Here is a 25136-nt window from a genome sequence, read left to right as displayed (position 1 = left end):
TTTGTATGTCTTCTTTGGAGAAGTGTCTGTTCATATCTTCTGCCCATTTTTTTAACTTGTTTATTTTCTTTTTGGGTGTTGAGTTTGAGAAGTCCTTTATAGAAATTGGATATCAACCCTTTGTCTGTAGTGTCATTTGCAAATATCTTCTCCCATTCTGTGGGTGCCTCTTTGTTTTGTTGACTGTTTCCTTTGCTGTGCAGAAGCTTTTTATCTTGACGAAGTCCCAAAAGTTCATTTTTGCTTTCGTTCCACTAGCCTTTGGAGATGAATCTTGAAAGAAGTTGCTGTGGCCGATGTCGAAGAGGTTACTGCCTATGTTGTCCTCTAGGATTCTGATGGATTCCTGTCTCACATTGAGGTCTTTTATCCATTTTGAGTTTATCTTTGTGTATGGTTTTAGAGAATGGTCGAGTTTCATTCTTCTGTATATAGCTGTCCAATTTTCCCTCTTTGCAGATGACATGATACTTTATGTGGAAAATCCAAAAGACTCCACCCCCAAATTACTAGAACTCATACAGCAATTTAGTAATGTGGCAGGATACAAAATCAATGTACAGAAATCAGTTGCTTTCTTATACACTAACAATGCAACTGTAGAAAGAGAAATTAGAGAAATGATTCCATTTATAATAGCACCAAAAACCATAAGATACCTCAGAATAAACCTAACCAAAGAGTTAAAGGATCTATACTCTAGGAACTACAGAACACTCATGAAAGAAACTGAAGAAGATACAAAAAGATGGAAAAACATTCACGCTCATGGATCAGAAGAATAAACATTGTTAAAATGTCTATGCTACCCAGAGCAATCTACACCTTCAATGCCATTCCGATCAAAATTCCAATAACATTTTTCAAAGTGCTGGAGCAAACAATCCTAAAATTTGTATGGAATCAGAAAAGACCCTGAATTGCCAAGGAAATGTTGAAAAAAAAAAACAAAGCTGGGGGCATCACATTGCCCGATTTCAAGCTATATTACAAAGCAGTGATCAACAAGACAGCATGGTACTGGCACAAAAACAGACATATAGACCAATGGAACAGAATAGAGAGCCCAGATATGGATCCTCAACTCTGTGGTCAAATAATCTTTGACAAACCAGGAAAAAGTATGCAATGGAAAAAAGACAGTCTCTTCAATAAATGGTACTGGGAAAATTGGACAGCTATATACTTTATTTTTAAGTAAACTCTATACCCAGTGTGGGGCTTGAACTCACAACCCTGAGATCAGGAGTATCATGCTCCACCAACTGAGCTAGCCAGGTGCCCCTAAAGATATGGTTTTAAATGACATACTAATGAAGGCCCTAAAACAGTTTCTATCAGAATCTAGGGGGCAGCACTCCCAGGGCCCATTCAAAGCATCATCTGATGGGACCACAGGAGACTGGCTCTCTCTGGCCTCACTTTGACTTCAAACTTGTCTAATACCTGGGTATAGACTCTGGTAGAGAAATCAGTCTGCCCTGTCTGGTGGCAAGCTGAATTTTCATCAGGGCTGTGATAAACCCATATAGCTATAATATTTGGAGGAGATGGTCCAGGATGCTGTTAGTGGTCGGGAGAGAAATTGCTGCAGGTAAGTCTGTGGGGAAGCAAGCCACCAGCCAGCTGTGCACCTTTGTGACTGAAGGCCACGTGCCATTGATTGTCGGCCACCCTGAGACACCTCAAACTGGAGCTTGGGGTCGCTGGCTGAATGTTGGCCTACTTGGTGATGGCCAGCTGCCTACGAAGGCTGCAGCTTTGATATTGTGAACAGAATTGACCACTTGAAGGGCCTTGGGTAATTTCATGGTCTCGACCTCTCTGTTTTCCCATTTGTAAATGAGTAGAATAGCTGAGATGATCCACTAATTCTCCTCTAGCTCATCTGGGTCTGTCATTATCTAAACATATTGTTTTGATGTAACTAAACTGTTTTCTCTCCAAACACAAAGGTGAAGACCCCATGCTCAATAGCAAGTGCTATTCTTCTTCCTTTTGCCTTCCTCTTAAGGTCTATGAGGGAGAATTTAGACAGTTCACGATTCCCCAGTATAGTTTGGCTTTAGAAGTGGGACCACAAATAAATAGGACCAAAGGTGGAAAATAATAGAGCAAACAACACCAGAAGGTATGTGAATGGCTGGGTCACTGGTTTCCGGCTGGCCTGAGAGACCTGGTGTATAGGAGCGTACCCTGAAGGACCTTCTCTTACCTCATAAATCTTTTAGCATCTTAGGTTCCTAACTATATGTAGCAATACTTGTGACACTTAACTGTTCCTGCAATCATGAAAAGCAGCCATGCCTTTTGCAGAAATGGTATGGGTGTCGCTGACCCACAGCAGCTGCTGTCTGGGTTTTAAAGCTCTGTGTCTGAACATCTGCACTGGTTTTGGCATTCCAGAATCCAGAATTATGTGTAGCTAGTGAGTGTCTAGAGGGCCTGTGGTTTTGGGGGGCCATAGCAGGTTGTTTCTGAAGCCAGACAGAGGTACACAGGTAACTGTGGTGAGTCATGACTCTGTGATTCTTTTCTGCCTGACGCTACCTCAGGAACTGGTGTGTGGACTTCTTTGATCTCTCCCACTTCCCTTTGTTCGCGCCATTGTTACTGTTGAAGTGTGAAGCCTTAGGGAACTGGGGGGTGTGTACAGGGTGCCCACAGCTTAGGGAGTTGGTCCCATCTGGATGGAGAATAGTGCCAGTGGGAGCCATGGGTCAGGTGCTGATTTTATACTCAGCGAAAGGGCCACTCTGGAGGAGTGCAGCCTGGACGTGATCAAAGGGAAAGTCAGTAGTCACAAAGAAATCTTCCCCATAGATGGTGAACTAAAAATGAGAAGGGGGGCACTTAGTTTGGTATGACAGGGCCCTTTCTCATCAAGAGGTCTGTTACACTTACCTTGATGAGCACTGAGTAATGGATGAAATTGGTGAATCACTGTACTGTACACCTGAAACGAGTATACCACTCTATGTTCACTATGCTGGAATAAAAATAAAAATAAAAAAGAGACATCTGTAACACCTGCCATTCTGAGGAATGGCTAAAACCTCTCTGATGGCAGAACTCAAACTTACACAGCCCGGAGGATCCACTGGGCGGCCCCAGATGTCTTGTCCATTTACCATATTTCCGATCTCGGTTATAGACAAGCTATGTTATGGCTCTGGGCACGAAGAGGATAAGATCATGTTCTACTCAGTGAATCATCATAGATTTAATGACTAAATTTGATGTACTCTGGGACTATAACTTATCTCCATAACTGTTTAAAGAAAAGGCAAGATGCAGTGATCCAAAGTTTTGCATTTGTATAGCTCATTTATTGGTAGGGAGAAAATAAGAAGCGTTACTGTATTCTCACTGAGTAAAGGTAAGATGCTTAAGCTAGGCTTCTTCTTTTCTAATCCTACCCCTGGATCTTAGTATATGGCTTACTTTCCATGCATTACTTGCGTGCTCTGAGTTTCATCTTCATCCACTTGGTGTTCAATGGATGATAGGTATTAATATTGTTTTGGGTATGCCTTATGAGTTTATGTGATACAAATGCCCACTATCCTTGGTGAAACATACATGTTCAGATCCATTTTTTTCCTCCATATAACTTTGCACGGCTGAGTTTACATTCAAGCAAAAGCACTGTTAGAGAATAGGGAGGAATAATCTGCATGGATCAGCTTATTTTGACTGAACAGATGAAAATCAAAAGTGACTTAACAGCTGACTTCACAGATGTAAAAAGCGTGTATGGAGAATGGAGATTTAGGGGTAAGTATCTCAGTTCATATTCGCTGAGGGCAAGATGAAGATAAATGAACTCAAATTGCAGCAGAAAGGCATTAGACATTAGGAAGGAAGCTTCAGGAGTTAGAAGGGCTAGTCTTTTGAGATGTTTGATGCAAAGAACTGACCCTGCTGTCTTAGGAAGGCTCACTCTTTCAGCCCATATTTTTTGAGCATATAGTACAAAACAGGTGCTGGGCTTGGTGCTGCAGGTATAGAGGTGAACAGACTGATAATACACCCTGACAGTACGGACCTTAACTCTAGTGGAGGAGACAGACATTGATCAAAGGTGCAAACCTGTCATTATAATCTGTGACAAGTGCCACGAAAGAAGGAATGTATGAGAGTGTAACACACGCACATGATCGGTGTGGAGCCACCAGCCAGAGGCCGGTCACTCCAAGGAAGTGAAGTTTGAGTTGAGATTTGAAGGGTAAGTAGAAAATTGCAGGGTAGAGGAGGGGCTGAGCAAGCAGAGCTGATGGCTTTGAGGGACAGAGAGATCAGTGAGGCCAGTAGGGCCGAAGCCCAGAAAGAGGGAGAGGGGAGTGGGTGTCTTGGGTTCAAACTGTAGGCAGGAACTAAACCAGGAGGGTTCTTGAAGCAAGTTAGGACTTTGATCTTTATATAAAGAGGGATGAAAAGTTATTTATGTTGTTTATTTTTTATCTTTTTTTTTTTAACTATAGTATAACATGCTGTCTTAGTCCATTTGGGCTGCTATAACAAAATGCCACAGACCGGGTGGCTTATCAGCAACAGAAGTTTATTCCTCACAGCTCTCGAGGCTGGAAGTACGAGATCAGGGTGCCAGTGCGGTCAAGATCTGGTGAGAGCCCTTTTCCTGTTTGTGGACGACTGACTTCTTGTCAAGTCCTCGCCTATCCTCAGCAAGTGCTCTCTCCACTCTTACAAGGGCACTATTTCCATTCATGAGGCTACACCCTCATGCTCTCATCTAATCTTAATTACCTTTCAAAGGCCCCCACCTCCGAATACTATTACATGGAGCGGGGAGGTAGAGTTTCAACATATGAATTTGGAAGGGACATGAATATTTAGTCCAAGCATGAGCATACAGACCAGGGCCCATGTGGGTCAGCTTATGGCTTGTCACACCGAACACATCATGTGACCAGCACCCAGCTCAGGAAACAGAGCGTTATTAACAACCCGGAAGCTCCTCAGGATCCCATCCCAGTCCCTAGCATGCCCCGACGGTAACCCCTTTTTTAACTTGTAAGACCATAGATCAATTTTGACTATTTCTGAACTTTACCATAAATGGAGTCATACCGTTGTATATTTTGCTTGGCTTCTTTCACTCAACACCATGAGACTCCGTTTCCTGCTTGTAGCAATAGTTTGCTGTGAATATAACATAATTTATTTATCAGTTCTGTTGTTGATGGACATTTGGGTAGTTTCCTGTGTTTTGCTGTTTAGAATAGTACTACTATGAACTACTGTCAACTGCTTGGTGATTCTAGTTCCCCTTTCTGTTGGGTGTTTTACGAACAATGGAATTTCGGGACTTAAGATAGACATAAGTTAAACTTTAATGGATCACACTGAGCAGTTCTCTAATGTGGCTGTTCTGATTTGCACCCCTGCCAGCAGTGCATGAGCATTCTCACAGATTTTCTGCAGACAGTGACATGACCAGATCTGGGCTTTTCAAAGACTGCACGGGCTGCTATGAAGAGAATGGATTGGAGAGGCGGGAGTTCTTGGGAAGACCTGTGGGGGGCTGTTATGGTGGGTCAAGGGGCAGATGGGGAGAGGGTGAAGTCAGCTGGGATGGAGAGAAGTACACAGATTCAGGGGAGAGTAGTGGGGGGAGAAGTTGATGGTTCCAGGGGTTGTTTAGTAGTCCCCCCCCCCGCTCCTTATTCATGGTTTAGCTTTCCATGGTTTTAGTTCCCTGTGGTCCACTAGGAGCAGAGGCTCCTCCTCCTGACCTATCATCAGAAGGTCAGTAGTAGCCTAACGCTACATCACTGTATCTCTGGCATTCCCCTCACTTCATCTCATCATGTAGGCATTTTATCATCTCAAGAAGGGTGAGTACAGAGCAATAAAGTATTTTGAGAGAGAGAGACCACATTCACAAGACTTTTATTACAGTATATTGCTGTAATTGTTGTATTTCATTATTAGCTATTGTTGTTCATCTCTTACTGTGTGTAACTTACAAATGAACTTTATCGTACGTGAGTATGTATAGGGTTCAGTACTATCTGTGGTTTCAGGCATCCACCAGAGGTGAAGGAGCGAGGAGAGGTGACAAGAAGGACCTTACGTTGTTGCCTTGCATAGCTGGTTAGATGGTGGTGTTTGTCCGAACAATGGACCAGGGCTGGGGAGGTGTGGGTCCTAAATCTGGTTTTGGACATGTTGATTTGAAGTGCATTAGGGATGTTCACGTGGGAATCAAGGAGGCAATTAGACATGGAGGCCTGGACTCAGGAGAGTCTAGTGGACAAGTAACTCTGTGTCCTCACAACAGCACTGGGGAGCAAAGGTGCCTGGGCCTGGAATAGTGAGAAGATCCAGTTCAGTGCTATGATTTCTTAGTGTCAGAGCAGTTTTTCAAATGAAACCTTTGAACAGTTATAGAACTTTTCCCTCTCAATTTTATTTCAAGTTGAAGATGATTAGGCAATGGCTTCTTTGGGGGGATAGAGATGGTGATAGCATGTCGTAGGTGGGGGAGACGCGGGAGACATGTTGTATTTTCTGTAAAATACCACCGTGGCAAGGATGGCGTTTCTCTGGGAGAGCATCCGTTTGTCCTCTACAGCAGTTTCCTGGGGCTCCCACAGACTGAGGGGCTTCAACAACAGAAATCTGTTGTCTCCCCGTTCTGGAGGCCAGAAGTCCGAGGTCAAGGTGTTGGCAAGTTGGTTCCTTCAGAGGCCTCTCTCCTTGGTGTGTAGACACCCACCTTCTCCCTGTGTTTCCACGGGTCTTCCCTCTGGAAGGGGGTGTATGGCTGTGTCCTAATCACCTCTCCTTAGAAGGACCTCAGTCAGGTTGGATTAGGCCCACCCTCATGACCTCATTTTAATTGAGGCAAAACCATGATAATAATAATCACCCCCATTCACCATGTATCAGATTCTTTACCTCATATCCTCACAGATTCACGTTTCACCGTCACAACTGTCCTGTGAGGGAGGTATTACTTCCCCCCTTGTTGAGATGATGAGCAAGCTGGGACTCGGGCCACACGCTCTGTCAGTGGAGACTCAGTGCCCACACCCATGCCCATGGCTCCTTCTCCTCCTTCCTGCGACAGTCTCAGGCCACAGAGGACACAGGAGACTTTGCTCTTCTTTCAGATTCTACAAATACAACTTAGCTGGACAGGGTCAATATTGGCACAGTGATTTTTAATTATTGCCTTTTGGGTGAATGTATATTCTCCTCAACTCAGGCTGATTTATTTGCAGAGCTCATAAGTCGGGGTCCCTACAGCTGGAAAAGAGACAATCTCTAAATACTCCCCAAGCCCTGAGAGAGGACGAGATAAAGAAGCACAAGGTGGTGGTCCCATCCTCTCAAACTGAGTGATCTCCAGAAGTCCCCCAGTCCTGTTGTATTGTTTCATGAAATGAAGAGAGAGAGACTCGACCGGAATTGGATTTGGATCTTGCAGAGAAAATGTGTTTGATTTTCCTGGTCTGTTTCCCATTGCCCTTATCAGTGAGTCTGTCTCTCTCTCCTCACACAAACCCTTCAGACATCACTCAAATAAACACCTTGAATAGGAAATGTAGTCAGCCACGTCTTATCTCACTGTAGTTCCTGTGTGTTGTAATATGTGCGTCATTTGTTGTCTACACAATGACGTGGTTTTACGTTTCTGGATGAGAAAGGCACAGTCACTGTCCCCCATCAGAGCTGCACCATGGAACTGAATGGGTGGGGTGTATTTGACCATGTCCTTGGTAACATTGGGCCTGTGGATTAGCCAGGAAAAGCGAGTCCTTCTCTAAGTGTGGATGTGGAATGGTCTAAAATGGAAGGGTAGCCTATTATGTATTTGTCACTGAGCCCAGTGATGGGCCTACCGAGATGCTAACACCCAGGGTGTAGGGCCTGGTGTCTGGTTGCTCAGATCAGATATGCAGGAGAAGAGAGAACCAGGTAAGAGGCAGAGTGGGAGGAGAGGGAGAGGGAGAGACAGGGAGAGAACCCAAGAGCAAACATAAGCCAGTGCTTCTCTCACGAGGCCTGGGACATAGTGCTGCTCACACACAGGCAGCTGAGCAGTCAGTACTGAGCAGCAGATGTTACAGGGCAGGTATTGCAGGATCATGTGGCAGAAAGAGACACTCAGGTGAAGGATTACACACTTGGTTGTTGAGATTAAGAAGAGGAACCACAAAATGCTCCCCCAAGAAAAGGATGCTTTCTCTGAGTCTTGAATAAAACCACTCATTCATTCTTTCAAGGGTTCATTAGGTTTCTGCTCATAGGTACCAGAAACGGTACTAGGTTCAGGAAATAGAACAGTGAACAACCCCCCCCCAACATTCCCACTCCACCCTCTGCCCCTTGGGAAGCTCACATCCTTATAGGTAAGTGGTAGCCAGACAGCCAGGTGGGAAAGGGTTGGCCTGGTGTGGGGAACAGCATGGGCCATGACACAGGGTCCATAGTAAGCTCGGTGTGAGTGGATATGGGGTGGGTCAAAGAGGAGGCATGCAGGGGGCAGGTGCCAGGTCCCAAAAGAGGAGTCTGTGTGCCAAGCTAAGGAACTTGAATTTTCTGCTGAAGGCTGTGAAGAGCTACTACTAATTTCAGCAGGTGGGGGTGAAGGGGGGGTCACATCCTCGGCTTAGAGCACTCGACCGCTGTGTGCAGGGTAGAGCAGCCAAGGGTGCGGGCAGGGTGCCCCCTCAGGACGTAAGCCTTAGGTAGGGCGGGGAGAGGCAAGTGTGGACACAGTCAGCAGATGCCAGGGAAGGAGGATGGGCAGGCTCTGTGATGGATTACTGGGAGTGGCGAGGGTCAGAAAGGGTTCCAGCGTGACTCCCGCTGCCCAGCCTTCCACTCGGCGACGGTGCCCCTGTTGGAGGGGGAAGATAGAGGAAAAGTGCCAGTTCCCATGAACTGTGACAGGTGCAGGTGTGGGGACTTTGCTTGTGAATTCCAGAATTCCACAGTCTTCCCCTGAGAGCACTAGAAGGTGGGAGGCTCTTCCTACAGAGGAAGCATGAGCCCAAACAAGAGGGCATTGGGTGTTTGTGGAAACTTGCTTTCAAAGTGTTCAGTCAAAACCCTTAAGTGTCTTCAGCATAGGAGGGGCTCACTGTTAACACCTGCCCTGCAAGGAAAGGAAACTGAGTTTCACGTGTGTTAAAAAACACTGGATGGAGAGCTAGAGCTTGGGCCCTCGATTAACGACTCTGGATCTAGTGCTCTGCCACGAAGATCCACCTGGTCAGTACCAGGGCCGTCCGAGGCTTGGGACTGGAATTGTCAGTGATACCAGCCCAGCCCTCCTGTCCTAAAACAGCTTCAGGAATGCCAGAGGCTGAGGGTCAGCAAATTAATGACAACACCAGGCGACCTACTAATGTGTACACTTCTGAGGGTCCCTTGTCCGGGGGGGTGGCAGGGGAAGGGCAGTTCTGGATTCAATATCCAAGTTTTGATGGGTGAAGAATATGCTCTCCTCTGGGGTGGGGAGGCTTCGTTCCACACCCACTATCCCGGCCACCCACCGAGGAACTTAAGGTCTGGGTCGATGGGTTCTCCAGGTCTGATGTTCCTGCTCTGTGCAAATACCCTCCCAATGTGGAGAACCTGAGTCTTTTCTGGGGCGTTTTGTGTCTGACACGTATGTTGTTGGTGTTCGATAGCATACGTTTTGCTAATGTAACAAATACGGCAACAGGAAAGCCAGGATGTCATTCTGGGCTGTGGCTTTGCGTGGTCCAGTTTTGCGGAAGGAACCAGTCCAGGGTGGGGGAAAGAGTGCGTTTAAGACCGAAATTTGTGACTTGAGGGGGAAAGGAAGGGGAGGCTCCCCTCACTCTCCTCCAGAATTCCCTGCCTTCCCTGGTTCGCCTGGCCCACGGCAGACCAGCTTTGGAAGTTGGTATAAATAGTTTGCAGCTCTCATCTCCATGAAACAGAATTGCAAGTTCTTCACTTGATGCCTAGTTAGCAAACCAACGGGTTGACGCCAACTGGCCGGAACAGGCATTTTTTTTTTTTTAAAGATTTTATTTATTTATTTGAGATAGAGAGCACGAGAGGGAAGAGGGTCAGAGGGAGAAGCAGACTCCCTGCCGAGCAGGGAGCCCGATGCGGGACTCGATCCCAGGACTCCAGGATCATGACCTGAGCCGAAGGCAGTCGCTTAACCAACTGAGCCACCCAGGCGCCCCGGAACAGGCATTTTTAATAAAACTTACCTCTGAGTTAAAAATGCTGCCTCAGAGATTTTTGTGCTGAAACAAACGAAAAACTGACAGGTGGCATCTTTCGTGCAAAACTTCTGCTGGGGCTAAAGTAAAATGTCTGATAAGGTTGCTTTGCCCATGGGGGTAGGATTAATTGGATTTTCTCTCTTGCCGCCTCACATCTGGCGTGCTGTTATGATGACAGGACCACAGAAGTTTTAAAAGTTTTAAAAGCTGAATCACAGTATATATTTTCAGCATTTGAACTACTGAGCGAAAACCGAGGGAAGCAGTACAGTAGGAGAGGGTACGTTCCTGCAATCCTCCAGGGATAGTTTTTGTTTGTCTGAAAACATGTTTGTCTGAAAGCCCAAGCCTGATGTAGCCTGTCCAGAGCAAGCCGGCGGGAAGTGAAGCCTCAGCTGAAGGCGCAGGATGATTCTAGGCTCCCTTCTTTCAAAAGCCTCAAGGAGTGCCTTCTCGTGCTACTGGTGTGGTTGGCCTGGGATGACGTACGTGGGCTGTGTCACCATTTTCTGGGTCTTTCTTGAACAGGTTGGTCTACAAATATGTCAGTATACAAAGAAATGAGCCTCGGAGGACTCGTCTCTCTGGCGGTGCAAAAGGAGGAGGAAAGAGCAAGGGAAGGAACTGTGGGGAGCTTGTGTGAAATCGGAGGAACCTAGACTCTGAGTCAAATGACTCCTATTCCCTCAGCCCAGTGAGCAATCCCCTCACGGGGATGTTACTCCTTAAACAACACTGGCAAGACGCCCTCTTTATAATTTCTGTGTGGTAAGCCTTCAAAATCCTTGGGTAGTTTGTGTGAGCGTAATGTTCCAGGTGAGGTTAGTTGTTAAGGAAAGAACTTTCATGAAGGCAAGGCGTGTCTGAGTTTTCAAGAAAAGAGTACAAACACGGAGGCGACCGAAATGTACTTTTCTTTCTCTTTCTTCCTCCAGGTGCTAAATACGGCAGTTGAGCCCGTCCAAGTTTGCATGTATATTTCCAGACTTGTGTCTTATGGAATACAAATAATACAGATTTCTCAAGTTTTTTGGCAATTTATTCCCCTTAGCTAAATTTTGCAAAATGATCTAAAATACCCAGTGCTCAGCCCCAGAAGCCAATGAAACAGGATGAAGATTTGGGTCGTGATTTGGAAACAAGCAAAATGGAACAGACCTGTCTGCTTTCTAATATGATTTTATTTTAAATACAAGTTCTTATTCTGCTTTCCCCCAGTATCAGACAGCTGGTTCCTTCTTAAAGCAACTCTTGAAGACAGATGGACCAACCGTTGCCTCAAAGTATTGGCTTTTCCTATGGCTGCCATTTTCCCCATTTCTCTTAGTGCCTCCTTTTCTTCACTTGCCAACCTATGTTCTCCCTGGCACCAAGCAGATATCTAGAGTTGACTGTTTCCTTCCCATTTGATGATGGAAAGATGAACATAAGGTGCCAGACTGGGCTATTGCATTCATTGACAGATGGATTTGCTCCATTCATGTAAAGAGTTCCTTTTGCAGAATATCTGAGTTCTGGTGCATCTTTTAGCCGGATGTGTAATCCTCCTCACCGAGCTTCTCTCTCAGACTTGTATGTTGCGAGTCATGCCATGAAATCTACAGGACCAGGTAGCTGTGACCTGGCCATTAGTCCGGTTTCTCTGTGTTGTAACACAAATACCTCTTTCTGTTATTTAATACATGGGATTATTTGTAGGTAATCTCTCCAGAGATGGACATAATTGAATTTACTTAGCATTTAAATTAATTATGGATATCAAATCAATGTGAAGGAGTGGGGAAACAAATCAGGGATTGATGTCTACTATCTGTTCCATTTTAATTTGAGGACCCTTTACATGTAAAGGTGAACCACTCCTTGCTTTATGGTTGGAGTATTTCTTTCACGAATAAGTGATTTACATACATAATAAAGTACTATACAGTGGTGAAAGTGAGTGGCCTAGAGCTATACGTGTCAATGTGGACAAATCTCATAGGCATAATCTCAGTGAGACAAGCAGATTCCAGAAGAATGCATACAGTACAATACCAACTATTTATTTAAAAACATGCAAAGCAACGTTCTGCATTTTAAGGATGCATACATAGCAAGGGAAAGGTTAAATAGGTGCATGGGGGTGATAACTACCTAAAAATCGTCACCTCTGGGGCAGGCAGTGGGCACAATGTAATCTGAGGGTCTTTAACAGGTTCAGTAAAATTTTCTTTCATGAACTGGATGATTGATTGGTCCTTGGTGTTTATTTTACAGTCTTTGTCCCTTGTATATTGTCAGTGTTACAGAACACATTTGAAGAAAAGGAGAAAAACTGTGGCAATGGACAAGGGCTGAGAGTGCCCAGGGGTGGATTTATGGGTCAAGAAGAGCACCTGCAAATTCTTGGCATGCCAGCCCCAGGCTCCCAGGCACAGGGGAGGTGGCCATGGATGGGGAAGCTATGGGTGCTTGAACAGGTGAGGCAGGTAGGCGGCAGGAAGGGCAGATTCCTGGTGGAGGAAGGAGATGAGAGATGCCAGGAAGTCTCTCTCTCCTGGGGAGGTAACAGTCCACACAGAGGCAGCCTTGCCTTGGCCCAGGGAGCCTGGAGAGGAATGTTCTCCCCAGTCCCCCAACCCTACTGAGCTGCTGTGCACCTCACCTGGGCGGCTCACTCAGGGGCCTAGAGATTATTTTCTTCTTCCCTGGTCCAACCTGTGTGATGAGTTGTGGTTTAGAAAACAGAATTCCAGCTAAGACCAGCTTGTTGCAGCCCTGTAGCCTTGCGTTCCTGCAAGGGATCCTCTGGGGAGGCTGGGCAACCCCATATTTCTTGATGTGAGAAGTGTCTTCACCCTGGCTCTCAGAGTCCCAGGGCCATGTTTCTGGTGTCCTGACTACGCTCCCTACAAAAGGAGGAACTGTCAGCTGGCAGATTTTGCGGACTTCAGTAAGCAGAGGCTTCCACGCTCCTGCTGGAAAGCACCTGAGTTGTCTGCAAAGGCTCTGAGTTCTGGGTCTGCCTGTGATGGCTGTTTTGCCTTTCCCAGACTCCGCGTCCTCAGGTGCAAGGTGGGATGGCATGGGCACATGGGCAGGCAGGACAGGCCGCCCTTGTATGGAGTGTGGGCTACATGCCACCAAGACTGAGGCTGAAGCCTGGGCAATACTTGGGATTATTTATAAATGCAAAGACACATACCAAATGGAGGGGAAGAAAGAGACAGATGTGAACCCTAAGCCAGAGAACAAAACATTTTGTAGGTAGGGTACCATTTTCAAATCTTCACTAGTGCGGCGAAACATCGAGAGTCCCTACTTATTAAAGAATACTAGGCAATGTGTATGTGCATGAAGGATGAGCTTTCCTTTTAGACAGGAAGGCCACCCTGTCTCTGGAGTCTTAAGGAGCACCCTTCCCTGCTTTACAGGTGAGGGACTGGAGACCCTGCAAGGGGAAAGGCTTGGCTGAGCGCACAAGGAAATGACAGAGCTGCAGCTAAACCGTTGGGTTTCCAGTGCACTGCCTAGAGTTCCTCCCACCGTCCATGTGCCTGCTCCATTCTGTGCCGTCTCTCCCCTTTCTTTCATCTTTCTTCCCATCTCTTGCCCTTGGGTGAGTCTGTAAAGCAAGTAGGGGGTGTAATAGAAGATGTTACCGGGAGCGCCTTCTGAAAATTACCTTCCCTAAAACTTTTTAGAGGAATATGTCACCTGTCATCCATAATCCAGGCTGTGCTCAAAAGACTGAAATTGGCTCATGCTAAAGGTGGCTGTGATTTGTTCCATATTTATTATTCTAGTACTTTTGGTTTTTGGAACTGTTGTTATGAGAAATTGTTTCTCCTAGACTCCAGAATTTGCTTAGGGAGTGCTTTCCTCTTTGATTTGCTAAAAATTTGATTTCCCTCATGGATTTCTCAAGTAGTACCGTGAAGTCATTTGGTTACTCTTTATGGCACAGAGCTTTAATACAAACCATGCATATTTTAACTCTGTACACGGGAGTGATATCTGTGCCTCAGATGGCTCTGATCTTGTGTGAGCAAGAAGCCTAGCGACCGCTACAACATAGCAATGGAAAGTTCTTTTCCAGTGAAGTCCCTAGGAAATTCAGTACCGAGCACACGCAACACAGCATTGTCTATATAGCATTCATCAGGCACAAATCAGTCCGCCTTCACAAAGCAAGAGTCAAGGTCAAAGAGAGAAGGCACATCAGTTGCGCTTTTTTTTATTTTTAACCCATAACACGGAGTATGTGGAATTCCTTAAAAATGACACTCTGTACAATTCCATTTTTGTGAGGTAACTAGAATAGTCAGATTCGTAGAGACGGGAGTGGAATGGTGGTTCCCAGGAGCTGGAGAGAGGGGGAACAGGGAGTTCGTGTTTAATGGGTACAGAGTTTCAGTTTGGGAAGATAAAACGTGTGGAGACAGATGGTGGTGATGGTTGCACAACAATGTGAATGTACTTAATGCCACTGAGCTGTACACTTAAAAATGGATAAAATGGTCAATTTTATGTTACACATTTTACCCCAGTAAAAAAAAAGATTAAAAAAACGACACTACATCCCGGTGATTTCAGACATCTATTTACTGAGAATCCCACCTGAGAATGTATTCTGTCTCCATACTGAATGCGGTTTTTATTCTTTTCCTTTGGGTGTTATGTTCAGCATTTTAAATTTTTTTAATAGCTAAAGCTATGTCACATTTCCTCCTGTGACAAAGAGGGATTAAGTGTGGTGCATTCATCTCCCGCCATCTGTTAGACAGCTCCTCTGAAGCCTTCTGGAAGCTGAAGGGCGGGGATGCTCACATGGCATCTCTCAGCTGCCGCTTCCTTGTCCACTGGCTCAGGGGAGATCCGCCTTCCACTGTCTTAAAATATAGTGTATTAATAGAAAAGTTGAGGTAGAGTCAGGGCAACAGATCAAGACACAACAGCCATTGTAAAGATACTTTGTGACTCACAGAACCCGGGGGCACACCATGCCTTGGGGCCGCCCACGGAAGCTCCAGGACGCAGAGGAAGAGTGGGGAACCGTGAACCTTGGTCTCATCAGTAGAGATTGCACAGGCATAATGGGGACCCTCTTATCGCAGATGCTAAAATTCTACCACGTTTGATTCACATCACCCTCTGGTTTTATTTTTTCAAAAAAATTTTTTTAATTAAATTAAAAAAATTACAAATACCCTGATGTCCCATATCCTACACTGTGGAGAGTCTGTTTTCCCCCCTCAGTGTCTTTGTCATACAGAGTTTTAAATTTTAAACTAGATGACTTTATCTTTTCCTTTATTGTTCATTCTTTCTATTTTTTGTTGAATACATTCTTTCCTACTCCATATCATATAAATATCTTCTATATTTTCTTCTGAGTTTTAAAGTTTTGTTCTATACCTTTATTTTTTTCAAAAATACATTTTTTTAAATTTCCATCTGGGATTTATTGTTGTGTTTGGCATGAAGTAGGGTCCTAATTTTGTCTTTTACGTATGAATACCTGATGGCATCATGATATCTATTGATCTGTGTGCCACTTGTGTGTGTGAGTGTGTGTGAGTGTGCGTGAGTGCGTGTGTGAGTGTGAGTGTGTATGTGTGTGTGTGCGAGTGTGGGAGTGTGCATGCGTGTGTGTGTGCGCATGTATCTTCTTTTAGGTCGTTATACTATTCCATTGATCTGTTTGTCCTCTGCACTAATGCCACACTGTTTAATTGCTCTGGCTTTCTGGTTTATAGCACATTTTGATATGTGGTCGGACCTAACCCCCTCCCCCCCTCCCCCCGCTCCTTCAACCCCCACGTAGGACTAATCATCCTTTGTCTTCCAAGTTGTCATGGCTGTTCATGGTCCTTTAGGATCATCTTGTCAGATTTTTTTTAACTGGATTGCATTGAATTTATATATAAAGTATTTGAGAGGAAGGCCAAATTTATATTATTGACCTTCCCCTTCATGAACCACTTCATATGACTACATTTGTAGGGTGTTCATTGTTTATACAGTTTTGTTGTTGTTGTTAAATTTATCCTGTGATATCCTCAGATTCTTTTTTCTATTACAAATGCTAACTAAAAAAACCCCCAAACCCCCAAAACCAAAAACAGAAAACAAACCCGCTCCCAATCAGTTTTTGTTGCCTTACATTGTGTTTTATATGATCTTGTTTCCAGCAACTTTGCTAGACTTGTCTTAATTTTTTATAGCTTCTCTTTGATTTTCTATAAAGGAATCATGTCCTTTGTAGATAATGGTGTCTTGTTCTCTTCTTTCTATTCCTTACTCTTTTCATTGCTTCCCCCACTTGTCTTATTTTGCATAGATGCACTGATACCTGATGTCCTTGGGTTTTATCTGATATTAAAATGTAAAATTCTAAGGTTAGACTGTTATGTGTGATTTTGTAATTTTGACAGATACGTTATTAGATTAAAACTATTTTTTAATTGTATATATGTACATATAGCTATATATATATTTATATATTTCATTTAACACATTGAAATGGTAAATTAAAGTCATAATTAAAATTCTGTTTTATAGTACCATATAATCTACACACGGTGAAATGCACAAATATGAAGTGTACAGTTTGTTGAGTTTTGACGCATGTATATATCCATGTAATTTACACCCTGTAAAGCTATAGAGTCTCCTCCATCCAGAGTGTCCTTTGCAGTTAACTCCCCACCCCCACTCCCCGATTCCTTGGCCAGACAAGTATCAGTCTGATTTCTATCAGTATAGGTAAATATTACCTAGTCTAGAATCTCTAGAAAAAAGGAATTATACTGTAGACATTCTTTTCTGTCACCTTCTATTCAGCATGTTGTTGAGGTTCATCCATATTGTTGTGGGTATCAGCAGTTTATTTCTTTTTTATTACTGAATTGTATTTCATTATATATAAATGTACTATAATTTGTTTATTCATTTTCCTGTTAATGGACATTGGGGTTGTTTCTAGTTTTTGACTAATATGACTTAAGCTTCTATGAACATTCGTGTCGTAAGTCTTTCTCTGTTTTCATTTTACTTGGGTTCATATCTGAAAGTGTAATTACTAGCTTGTAGTTTAGGCATACGTTTAACTTTATGAGAAACTTCCAAAATTGTACCACTTTATACTTCTACCAACACTGTTGGAGAATCCTAATGGTTTTATATCATTATCAAGATTACTCTTCAACAAATGGTGTTGGGAAAATTGGACAGCCACATGCAGAAGAATGAAACTGGACCATTTCCTTACACCACACACAAAAATAGACTCCAGATGGTTGAAAGACCTAAACGTGAGACAGGAGATCAAAATCCTAAAGGAGAACACAGGCAGCAACCTCTTCGACCTCAGCCGCAGCAACTTCTTCCTAGAAACATCGCCAAAGGCAAGGGAAGCCAGGGCAAAAATGAACTCTTGGGATTTCATCAAGATAAAAAGCTTTTGCACAGCAAAAGAAACAGTCCACAAAACCAAAAGACAACCGACAGAATGGGAGACAATATTTGCAAATGACCTATCAGATAAAGGGCTAGTATCCAAAATCTATAAAGAACTTATCAAACTCAACACCCAAAGAACAAAGAATCCAATCAAGAAATGGGCAGACGACATGAACAGACATTTTTGCAAAGAAGACATCCAAATGGCCAACAGACACATGAAAAAGTGCTGAACATCGCTGGGCATCAGGGAAATCCTAATCAAAACCTCAATGAGATACCACCTCACAACCAGTCAGAATGGCTAAAAATAACAAGTCAGGAAACGACAGATGTTGGCGGGGATGTGGAGAAAGGGGAATCCTCCTACACTGTTGGTGGGAATGCAAGCTGGTGCAGCCACTCTGGAAAACAGTATGGAGGTCCCTCAAACAGTTGAAAATAGAGCTACCCTACGACCCAGCAATTGCACTACTGGGTATTTACCACAAAGATACAAATGTAGGGATCCGAAGGGGTACGTGCACCCCGATGTTTATAGCAGCAATGTCCACAATAGCCAAACTGTGGAAAGAGCCAAGATGTCGATGAATGGATAAAGAAGAGGTGGTATATATATATATATATATATATACAATGGAATATTATGCAGCCAGCAAAAGGAATGAGATCTTGCCATTTGCAAAGACGTGATGGAACTGGAGGGTGTTACGCGGAGTGAAATAAGTCAATCAGAGAAAGACATGTATCACATGACCTCACTGATAGGAGGAATTCTTAATCGCAGGAAACAAACTGAGGGTTGCTGGAGTGGGGGTGGGGTGGGAGGGACGGGGTGGCTGGGTGATAGACATTGGGGAGGGTATGTGCTATGGTGAGCGCTGTGAATTGTGCAGGACTGTTGAATCACAGATCTGTACCTCTGAAACAAATAATGCAACATATGTTAAGAAAAAAGAAAAAGAAGAAGATAGCAGGAGGGGAAGAATGAAGGGGAGTAAGTCGGAGGGGGAGACGAACCATGAGAGACGATGGACTCTGAAAAACAAACTGAGGGTTCTAGAGGGGAAGGGGGTGGGGGGATGGGTTAGCCTGGTGATGGGTATTAAAGAGGGCACGTTCTGCGTGGAGCACTGGGTGTTATGCGCAAACAATGAATCATGGAACACTGCATCAAAAACTAATGATATAATGTATGGTGATTAACATAACAATAAAAAATTTAAAAAAAAGTTTAGACGTTGTCTGTCCTTTTTATTTTAGCCATTCCAGTGGCTATGTATGGGTGACTAATGCTTAAGTACTTTTTCATGTGTTTATTAACCATTTATATATTTTTCCTTTGTGAAGTTCCCGTTCAAATCTTTTGCTGACGGTTTTTTGTTGTTGTTGTTGGATTATTTTTTTAACTATTAAGTTGTAGGGGAGCTTTTAAATATTTTAGAATCAAGTCTTTTGTCAGGTATATATTATTACACCTACTATATTTTCTCCTACTCACAGGACTTTCCTGTTCATTTCTTTTTTTTGAAAAATTTGTATTTTTATAATTTCTCCAGTTTATTTTGAAAACAATCTTTTCTGACATGTATCCACATGAATTTTAGATTAATTAACTCACAGTAAATAGAAATGACCTACATGTGCCTATAAATTAAGCACTGATGAGTTATTAACATATCAATAAGTATTCCAACATAAAAGAACTTTTGCTAACTTTTTAATTATTTTTCCCTCCTAAGCTAATTTATTTTTGACATTTGGGTTATGTATGCATAAAAAAGCAGACATGTCTTGCAAACTGACCATGAGATAAACCAGCATACAAGTGTCTTCTCTGGATATGATTAAATTTCCAGGGGCAAAGTGGTTCAAACGGGAGCAAATAAGCCCACTTCCTTATAAACTAAACTAAACAAAAACTAGGGGGTATTAAAGGTGCTAAGATTAATTCCGCAAATCTTTTTCTTTTTTCTGTCTTTTAAATATGCAAGTGTGCACTATGAATATGTATGAGTGAACACTTTTCATCTAGGTTGTGAGCTCCCATGGATGGTAAAAGGCCCTGGTATAAGGAGGTAGTGCAGGGGAATGGGGCATTCATCCTTATCAAGTTGTCCACAGTCTTAGGGAAGAGGTAGAGCAGAAGACTTATAAGCCTCAGTGGGCTCAGATGTTGATCTGGGTCTTAAAGTAATGCTCATTTCATCATGTTCTGTTTTGTTCGTTCCACATTTTTTGTGACTGGAGCAAAGTGGGAGGTTCACCTAGTCTGAGAAGACTTTATATACCCCATCAACTGTCTCGATCAAAAATTTTTATTTATTCTTCTGCTGAACACAGCTACTGAGTTTCCTCTTTAATTATTTTTTAAGATAAGAAAGAGCAAGTCAACTGAAGAAACAGCTGTGGGCTTGAGCTATGGAATGTTCTCGCACTTTGACACATCGACTGAGAGATGCAGAGGCTGTGGGGATTAGCCCCATTGGCTGCATCAAGGAATGGATGCAGTGTCAGCACACCTTCTCCAAGAACACTCTACAGCACCTTTCACACTGCTGGTAGATAGTCTTGAGTTGGAGTCTCCCGTAATAGGGATCTTCAGCGATATGTCGCTTTCATGGATAATAGCTCCCAAGGGGTTCAGTTTTAGCTTTGCCATTTTTAACTTGCTTCCTTTTTCTATTCAAATCTCTCATATTGCTTTCATCCATACATAGTATATAATCAAATGTGGCAAAGTCTTCTTGGTAACCTGCCTGGACAATGTGATTCACGGGAGTACCATGCTTCTTCATGCAATTGTGCCTTTGATAATCAGGCGGGTTTTCTATTTCATGCATGGCTGTTGCGGCACTGTCTACCCTTCAATTATCGAAAACATTTTGATCAGTTACAAGTTTACTGAAAATTGCTTCTGCAATGAGTGATTGACAGATGTTACCCAGACACAACCACAGCACTGATGTGGGCACCTGTTTGGCCATCTTCCCATGCACGCCGAGGCAGCTGCTGACTGCATCAGAAAATTTCTCCTGCTCATTTTCATAATGGTGTCTTTTGATGAGTTAAAGTTTCTAATTTTGATGAAGTCCATTTGATCTATTTTCTTCCTTTATCGTGTTAATGTAGTTAGCTACACCGATGATTTTCAAATGTTAGGTAACAGTTTTTTTCCTGCATAAACCATAGTTGATCATGAAATATTATACTTTTTACAAATTGCTGGATTTGATTTACTTACTATTTGGCTAAGTGTTAATGAGAGAAATTGCTCTGTATTTCATATCAACGTTATGCTGCCCTCATAAAATTATTTGAGAAGTATTCCTTTCTCCTGAAAGTTTGTGTAAAACTGGTATTTTTTCTTCCTTAAATGTTTAATAATATTTAATAGTAAAGCCACTTTACTATGGAGTTTTTGAAAGTAGGTTTTAAAGTGCAAATTCAGTTTCTTTAATAGATACATGTTCCTCTTCTCAATTCTACCAAATAATTTATTTCAATGCTCCATTATTTAAGTATTCTGATACTTCAAGTATGTTCATGCTCTATCAGAAGCATATACATTTAGGATTGTCTACATACCCACTTTATCATTATGAAATATTCCTCTTTATTTATATCAATACTCTTTTTTTCCTGAGGTCTACTTTGTCTGGTAGAAATATAGTTACTTCAGCTTTCTTATGATTAGTGTTAGCGTGATATGTCTTTTTTTCATTCATTTTAACCTATCAATGCCTTTATGTTTCAAGTGGGTTTCCTGGAAACATACTATAGTTTGATACTGCTTTTTTATCCGGACTGATAATTTCCTTTGACTGGAATATTTAATTCACTTATATTCAGTGTAGGTATTAATATGTTTGAGTATAAGTCAGCTGCCATGCTGTTGTTTTCTATTTTTCCCATACGTAATTTTTTCCTTTTTATCTTTTCTCTGTCTTACTTTAGAATTGAGTATTATTTTTAGTATTCTATTTGATCTCTTCTCTTGGATTATTATTATCCCACTTTGTTTTATTTTCCTTGCTGGTTGCTCTAGGGTTTATACAATGCACCTTTAACAGTCTTAATTCAAACAGTATTACACCACATTACATATATATATATATATATTATATATACCACTTATATATAGCTATTGTTATTCTTTTACTTCTACATATGTTATAAACCCTAATCAATGAGGGTTTTAAAATTAAATTATTGTTCTCCTTCCTAGGATAAATTATTACTGGAGTTTTACTAATTTTTAAAGCATTTTTGCATCTGTATTAGTAAGTGAAATAATTAACTAAAGTTTTGTGTCTTCATACTAACTTTTCCACTCTTGGTATCAAGATTATACCAGTGTCCTGACATGACTGGGAAAATGTCCAGGCACCATCGTCCTGTGCCTGGACTGTTGCAGTAGCCTGAGAGCTGTTCTTTACCCCTTCATTCTTGTCTTATCATATACCTCTGCCTCCAAGTCTACGGACCACAGTGTGGTGATTTTTCTAAAATACACATCCCTTGCCTAAAACATGAAACAGTTCATGGCTCATTTTGGCAACTTAGTAATTATTGGTTTTCTAGGGCTTCTCTAGCATCGTGCAAGCCAAAGTGGTGTCATGTGACCACTGGTATTGGCTGGTATTGGGTCACAGCAGCTTTTCTACCACCCTACTCCCACTTCCTATGGTGCTTTAGTTTTGCCAGTAGTGTCTATTATTAACAGCTAACTCCCCACTGTCACTTTTCATGCAGTTACCTGTGTGGTGTGATCTGGGGTCTAGTTAGAAGGGAAACATTTAAGGAATGGTCATGAGTATGGCATTGCAAGTGCAGTGACCTCACATTCTATGCATTTTTCCTGAATTTGGGATCCAGAGCAGACTTTTACAAGAGGGATAAACTGTTTAAATATTTGGTCTAAAAAGTCTGCCATTTTAAAGCTGTGTCTTCACAGAGGCAGCTGCACCTCTAAGGTCTAACTTCTACTGAGAGCTATCCCCTCAGGAGATGCTGATGAGGTGCCATTTCTGAAACTTTTGGAAAGGAAATACGTTAAATGCATGTTTTTTTCCATTTTAGTTTATCTTCTTCACTATTCTCCCTTCTTCAATAAATGGTAGGATTTCATTGGTCTTCCTGATGCCCTTGTAGAAAGTGGGCCAGAGCACTACAACATGATCATCCTGGTTTTATGGAGGAGGACTTTGAGGCTCACAGAGGTTGTGTCAGTGGCCTGGGGCACGCATGACTATGCAGTGGAGCAGGGAAGCAAACAATGGCCCACTGTCAGGCTTGGTTTGGATCTCAGTGTCCTGGTTTCCTCTTCCGGGGCACCACTTTCCTTGTAAGACTGATGTGAGGGATTAAAGACCACAGTATATAAAGCACCAACATAGTGTCCCGCACTGAGTTGTTCAATAAATATTACACCTGTAATACACATCAAATAAAGTTCCCACCACTGGGAATTGAAGTACTGTCTATAATTCTGTCCAACAATTCAATAGATTTTTCGAGCACTGACTTTCGAGGTGCCAGGTCTTTTGTCAGGTCCTGTGAGTGAAACAAAGGGGATTGAGCAGTGGTCCCCACCTTGCTGGCATCACTAACTGGTAGGGGATCCGCAATCACAATGCGACACCAGGAGGGCAGTGGGAGCAGGGACGGGGAGGGGATTTCATTTTGCCGGGCAGTGTTTCACCAGACTGCAGAGGGGAGGTGACCCTGGAGGTAAATCTTGAAGGATGAGTGGAATTTCATCAGACAGAGAGTGTGGGGCAGGGCCCTCACAACGGAGGGAGGGCATACTGCATTCAGACCATGGCGAACTGACTCGCACATGCTTCTGCCAGAGTCACAAGAGGTCTTGAATTAATAGTCAACCCTGCTGTAGTTTCTTTGTCACTGTGTCTTTTCTTTGAAATGAATGGAGCTTTTTCTTCTTTTTCCTTTTTTGTTCTCCTCTCTGGGTTACAGTGGCAGATTGTTCTATTTTCCCCTGATAAATTGACTGGCCCGGAGAGTATTTCAGTTATCATTTATGGAACAAGGCCGATGTAGTTCTTTCATATATGTAGCACTGACTCAATTGTCCTTTCCTTTCCTCTTTCTGTGACAACCTTCAGCCTATTTGTAACATCGGAGAAACTTTCTGACGGTGACATTTGGCAGTCATTTATTGTGTAGTCTGCTGCTCTCAGTGCTTGAAAGCAAAGCTACGTGGCTGGTTTTGAGCTGGTGACCATGTCCCGGTATGGTAATCAGGCCCCCTGGTGCATCGGGTGTTTACATCACACCCGATCTTGGCATATTTGGGAGTGGATAGAGCTTTATCTGTCGGTTGCTCCTTTAGGGTTAGCTTAAGCCAGGGGTGTTCTGTTTTTTCCCCCCAAATCAGTGAAGATTTAGTTCCAAGTGGTAAATCACCAAAGTAGAGTTTGAGCAGCTTATTCCTGGGACAAGGGATGGGGGGGGGGGGGACACTTGATTAAATACATACAGTGAATATTTGTTGAATCCCATTGTAAGCACTTTTCTACTTCATGAGAAGTAGGAGGTATGGTTGCTGCCCTCGAGGGACTTGAAATAGAATCATGGAGAAATTTATACATACACATTAGATAAAATAGCAAGATGTCATCAAGTGAGTTAAAGCAGTATAACATGTACACAGAAGTGCGAGCAGAGAAAGCGTTGAATCTGTATATACTCAATTTAAGTCAAAGTCATGACTTTGACCCCCCAGTAAATGTTAAATAATGGCAGTAATAAAATTGCTTACAATCACACATAATAATCCAACCACAGACATGTCTGTGTCCTTAGGATCTAAAAAAATGAATTACATACTGATTTTAGAAAGAAAGAATTTCATTTTCTAGTTTTCCCATGTGGAGGGGGACCTGCAGTCATTCAGCTGGACAGATTGTCCAGAAGACGAGGCAGCGTTGGCCAGGAAGGTCTGGGGTCTACGCTGGGCAGGGTGAAGGATATTTTGACCGAATAAAGATCTTCTTTAACTCCATTGCAAGGAAGGAAAAGAGAAGAAAAACTTGGCCCTTCACTCCCTCACCATGGAAAGTTTTGGAGTAAATGTAATTTGGGAACTGACATTGAAAGTCAACAAGGAAAGGTAGAAATAGCTGCTGATGGTTCTATATCAATAAATGACGAGACCAGATGGAAGGACCAGGTGACAAATATAACCAGAAAATTCTCCTAACACTGGCTAAGCAGTGTGGATTTTCCCCACCATTCAGCCACAAACTGCTTGTGTCCTGTGGATTTTTCAGACTAGTTTCTAAGGAGTCAGGAAAAGGATAGAAGTTTGCCTTATGCTCCCCATTTGAAGCTCTTGGGCAGTGGTTCTCAAACTATAGTGTGCGTTAGAATCACCTGGTGGGCTTGTTAGACACAGACTGCTGGGCCCTCAGGGTTTCTGATTCCATA

General features: G+C 42.9%; 1 protein-coding gene and 1 pseudogene across 1 annotated transcript in view; one reads left to right on the top strand and one right to left on the bottom strand.

Annotated features, from left to right (window-relative positions):
• Positions 1–25136, top strand: part of DISC1 (DISC1 scaffold protein) — a 393796-nt gene that overhangs the window by 221680 nt on the left and 146980 nt on the right. The window lies entirely within an intron of this gene.
• LOC113923732 lies at positions 20198–20671 on the bottom strand (annotated as a pseudogene).

The sequence above is a fragment of the Zalophus californianus genome, chromosome 15 (assembly GCF_009762305.2).
Source record: "Zalophus californianus isolate mZalCal1 chromosome 15, mZalCal1.pri.v2, whole genome shotgun sequence".
In the NCBI taxonomy this organism is placed as follows: domain Eukaryota; kingdom Metazoa; phylum Chordata; class Mammalia; order Carnivora; family Otariidae; genus Zalophus; species Zalophus californianus.
The sequence above is the reverse complement of the archived record's forward strand: the minus strand, read 5'-3'. Positions and strand labels throughout refer to the sequence as shown.